This window comes from Cucurbita pepo, chromosome 13 (genome assembly GCF_057944985.1).
Source record: "Cucurbita pepo subsp. pepo isolate OVF chromosome 13, ASM5794498v1, whole genome shotgun sequence".
In the NCBI taxonomy this organism is placed as follows: Eukaryota; Viridiplantae; Streptophyta; class Magnoliopsida; order Cucurbitales; family Cucurbitaceae; genus Cucurbita; species Cucurbita pepo.
In genome coordinates, this window is record NC_141810.1 from 14,269,234 (window position 1) to 14,274,680 (window position 5,447).

The window sequence follows — 5,447 nt, forward strand, 5'->3', positions numbered from 1 at the left end:
AGAGGGTCAGATTCCCATTTGGCTGGAGCCCTTCGTGGCATTCGACGAATTTAACCGCTGAAACGACATGTCGGTTTCATTATGATTCCAAAGCTTGGGCTTTGAACATTAAGCCTTTCAAGGCCCAATAGATTAAATGGGCCCAAAGATTCACGAAGCCTTTCAAGGCCCAATGGATTAAATGGGCCCGGTCAATAGTACCTGAATAAATGAATGTTCGAGATGTCCCAATTATATACTCGACTCTTGGGTCCAAGCTAACAGCAACGCCTAATAACATCTCGTAATTCCAAATAGACCATTTGATTGCTCGAGTACAAACGATCAAAGGGTGGTAAAAAATCGAGTACCAGAGAGAATACAATGGTCAGAAGGGTCGATGAGATAAGAAAGGTTAATGTTAGAATGTCGAGTTTGATTGAGCGGGTTGTGATTTTACCTTTTTGACCCTTGTCTTTGTTTGTTAAGTAATGAATATAGACACAAAAGTTGAGGAGTTTTTAGATAAGAAGAAAAGATTGATGTGAAAAAAGAAGATTGACATGAGTCAAATAATGTCACATGCAGCTTTTACTTAATTTCAAGTCTTTTATTTTTTGGGGTAAAGATTTGAAAGCTTGGAGCTATGCCTAGTTTTGGACTTATTACCATGTGAATGATTGGAACAACCCATCCTTTTTCCATTATCAATTATAATTATAATTATGCTCCATAAAACCGCTACAAATATATATTCTCGAGCTTATGTTCTCGTGTATATCTTAGGTTATATCTGAGATTTCAGGGACTTAAGAAGTCGAGCTTATGTTCGGGTGGATATCTCATCTCTAATTCTAGTGGTTTAAAAAGTCGAGCTTTATTTAGGGTTATCTATGGTTTCAGGGATTTAAGACGTCGAGCTTAATTGTTTGCGTGTATTTTTACTTATCTTTAATTTCGAGCGTCTGAGAAGTCGAACTTATGTTTTAGTGTATATTTTTTTGCTCATCTCTAATTCCAGTGGTTTAAAAAGTCGAGTTTTATTTAGGGTTATCTATGGTTTCAAGGATTTAAGAAGTCGAGTTTACGTTTTCGTGTATATTTTTACTTATCTTTGATTTTGAGGGTTTGAGAAGTCGAGTTTATGTTGTTGTATACGACTCGGGTTATCTCTGGTTTCAGGGATTTATGACATTATAAAATATTTTGACAAAAATTTCACGAGTTTTGAAATATCGTTTGATTTTGTGTATTGAAGGAATTTAATTTTCGAAAAAGGCTCGGTTGACTTTTAAAAAGGTACGAGATAGAAATTCGAATATTGATTTAAAAAAAAGTTACTAATGCTTTAACTAATTAAGTCAAATCACAAACGTTTAAATTTTACATAAACATGCATACATATATACCTACAAAAAAAAATTCAATGGATTAAAGATTAAAAAAAAAAAAAAAAAAAGGTAACTTTAGATTGGAATTTGATTCTTCATCTCTTTAATTTACCTTTTGTCTAGTGAACTAAAGTACCCTTCTTTTGACTTCCCTCCCCCCTTTGACCAACAGTAATTATTCTCGAGTTGATAGTTTTATACCGTTAAATATACAAGTGAAAAACTGTAAAAATACTTCAAATTTGCATCGAGCGTTTAATTATTGGGTAGCACATACATATTTCTAAATCTACATTCAACGATTACTAAAACCCAATCTCGTTAAATAATTTTTTCCCCTTATGGGTCGGTCCTATCATTTTCATAGATTCGTTCGATAACAACCCTAATTAAGTCGATCAGGGTAAAATAAGCAAAATTTTACCTCCGAACTTTTTATACTCATAACGAGTAATGTTTTTAAAGACATTGCCCTTATTGCCCCCTTATTCCTTCTTCGCTCGGTTTTGCCCGTACGGGCACGGGAATTACACGATCGAGAGACAGAAGGGTTGACAAAGAGAAAATAAGATAAATTTAGAGAGAGAGAGATTATTATTACATTATAGATACATTGGCTATAACCATTAGGGCTAAGATCCTATGCAAATAACTCTACCTACGATAGAATCCCAGCTCTTTCCTCTGTGGCCAGATCCACGTACTCCCTCCTTCTGGAACTCGCACCACCACACGATCAGATTCAACCAATCAGATCTTCGGTTGCATTCCTTTTCCACTCCTTCGCTATTCTACATTTGTACACATCTAATCCAGATTCCCATGCGTATTCCCAATGAGATAGATAAATAACCACAAACATAGCATAAAATCAATATACTTGATATAAAACTATATAATAAGCTATCAATTCAAGGATATGGTAATGAAAAATGTACATTTTTTGTGAATTATTTAAAGAAACTATAATGGAAAATAATATATTGGTGTATATAATATGGTTTTTCGCATAATATAGAGAATATTGGTTGGATCCATGTGACAGCCATGCAATAAACGAAGACTTATATATATATATATATTTATATTTTATATATAATAAATGAAGGAAATCCAATTTCCAAATAAAGCCCTAAATTTAAGGGAAACGGTCCAAACCCTAAAATAAAAGACGTACTAAGCCTGTGAGTCTGTGATATTCCCTTCTGCAAAAAAACATCACATCAAAGCCAAAAAAAAACCCTAAATTTCTTTACCAACCTCTTCAATGTCAGTGTTCTTTGGGCTGCAATCTTTGAAATTAGGGTTTTTTTTTTTTTTTTTTTTTTGCGTTCTTCATCAGCCTTTGGAAGCTAGGGTTAGCTACCTGCAATAGTGCAAAATGATGAGAAATTCTCGAGAAGACGTTAGCTCAACTGATTAAAACACGTATACCTAGCAACCCTGAATTCAAATACGCCCGACGGATTAGTGTTCGAAAACGTTAACTTAACATAACTCAGCTAATTAAAAACACGTATACCTAGTAATCCTGAACCCAGATACACTCGATGGACTAATGCTCGAAAACGTTAGTTCAATATAACCCAGCTAGCTAAAACACGAATACCCAGTAATCCTAAACCCAGATACACCCGACAGACTAATGCTCGGAAATGTTAGTTCAATATAACTCAGCTAGCTAAAACACGTATACCCAGTAATCCTAAACCCGAGCTAGTGTTGGGAAACATTAGCTTAACATAGCTCAACTAATTAAAACACGTATACCTAGTAATCCTAAACCCGAGCTAGTGTTGGGAAACGTTAGCTTAACATAGCTTAACTAATTAAAACACGTATACCCAGTAATCCTAAACCCAGACACGCCTAACGGGCTAGTATTAAAAGACGTTAGCTCAACATAAATCAACTAGCTAAAACACGTATACCCAGTAACCCTAAACCCAGATACGCCCGACAGACTAATGCTCGGAAACGTTAGTTCAATATAACTCAGCTAGCTAAAACACGTATACCCAGTAATCCTAAACCCGAGCTAGTGTTGGGAAACGTTAGCTTAACATAGCTTAACTAATTAAAACACGTATACCCAGTAATCCTAAACCCAGACACGCCTAACGGGCTAGTATTAAAAGACGTTAGCTCAACATAAATCAACTAGCTAAAACACGTATACCCAGTAACCCTAAACCCAGATACGCCCGACGGGGTATAAGAAAACAAAGCGAGTGATATTGTTGTAAGAGGCTCGACTCTCGACCATATAATATGTATGTATATGGATATGCTTGGCTCCTCATACGCCATCCGCGGAGGTCATCGGCTACGACGTTGAGCTCTACTAATGGCATACAGGGAGCCAGGCATATTTGATATATGAAAGCATATACCAGAGAGAGAGAGAGAGGAATGGTTGAGAGAGTGAAGAGAAGAGAGGAAAGGGATGGGATATATAAGGGGAGAATTGGGGGGGGGGGGGGGGGGGGGGGTGAAGGGGTACCCCACAAAGATAAAGGGAGAAAAAGCACTTTTGGGGCTAAAAATGGTGAATTGAGAAGAAGGCTAAGTAGTTTATTAAGCTTTGGTTAAGAGGGTAAGCACTGAATTGCCCCAAGCTAGGGCTTATGGTGTTTGAAATCTCCTTTTTTCTGGCTCATAAAGCAACCATTACTTTTCTATTCTGAAACTCATTTTGTCTGGGAGTGTTTGGAAACATATGGATTCCTCCATCTTCCTTCTTTCAAAAAAAAAAAGTGAACAAGAATCTAACCCCGTCTCGTCTTTCTACGTCTCAAACATCCCCCGAGCGATTATTGGAGAAGACTAAACCAATAATGTCACTGACGGGTTGGCTCGTTGTCAAGCATGTTGTCACCATAAGCAAGTGCATAGCATTTGGTGAAATGACCTAATCTCGAGTGAAATAAATGTCGTTGATGGGTTTGATTCGTTTTATGCCCTCAATGAGATTGGGCTTTTATGTCGTTTTAAAAATGGTATTTCGATCATTATTGGGTTTCCATTCGTACAACATACGTTATTATATCTCGTTAAAAACCTATATTATCATTGACCCAAGTTGAATTTTTCACTCGTACGTTCGTTCGTCGTTGACTAAGAGAAGAACGGTCTCAATTGGAGGCGGATTTATAAAAGATAATGCATTGATAATGGGTTTGCTTTGAACAAGCTTTTACAAGTTAATTGAAAGGTGTTTGTACACATAAAAAGATAGTTGCTTTAGTGTTAATTAAGATAGCTAATCCAACCCCACTTCTCCTAATTCACTTATGCTTTGTCCCTTTATTTGGGTTTGCAAATGGCCACTTCATGCCTTTTGAGTTCTTTTAGGCCAAAAGGGCCATTTGACTAAAGAAAAAGAAAAGGGGAAATAAAGGTCCTACACCATAATTTACATCAATATTCCTCTAGTCGGATTACGAGATTTGAACCTCTACTCTCTTGATCGAAAATACATATTTTATGTTTGTTGAGCTATGTTCATATTGACAGAAACTTTAAGGATTGGTTGGAATATGAGATTCAAACCGTTACCCTCTGGATCGAGGGTACATATTTTATACTGATTGAGCTATGTTCATATTGGCAGGAGATTTAAGTATTGATCGGAGTACGAGATTCGAACCGCTACCCTTTTGATGAGGGTACATATTTTATGTCTGTTGAGCTATGTTCATAGATTACGAGATTCGAATCGCTACCCTTTTGATCGAGGGTACATATTTTGTGTTGGTTGAGCTATGTTCATATTGGCAGACACTTTAAGTATTGGTTAGAGTACGAGATTTGAATCACTACCCTTTTGATCAAGGGTACATATTTTATGTCTGTTGAGCTATGTTCATATTGGCAGAAACTTTAAGCATTGGTTAGAGTACGAGATTCGAATCACCACCCTTTTGATCAAGGGTACATATTTTATGTCTGTTGAGCTATGTTCGTATTGGTGAAAGATTTAAATATTTATCTTCGTTACCAATACGGGCAAGTAATCGTTCCCAAAAAAACGTTCGAGAATAAAATATATATTTTGTTAAAAAATATATACATACC

General features: G+C 36.2%; 1 long non-coding RNA gene across 1 annotated transcript; it reads right to left on the reverse strand.

Moving 5' to 3' along the window:
- Positions 1 to 1,779: 1,779 nt before the first annotated feature.
- Positions 1,780 to 3,791, reverse strand: LOC111808945 (uncharacterized). The gene is made up of 2 exons (XR_015411438.1): positions 3,215 to 3,791; positions 1,780 to 3,140 (listed from the first exon to the last, which is right to left on the reverse strand). It is a non-coding gene; the product is annotated as an uncharacterized LOC111808945 (long non-coding RNA).
- Positions 3,792 to 5,447: the final 1,656 nt, after the last annotated feature.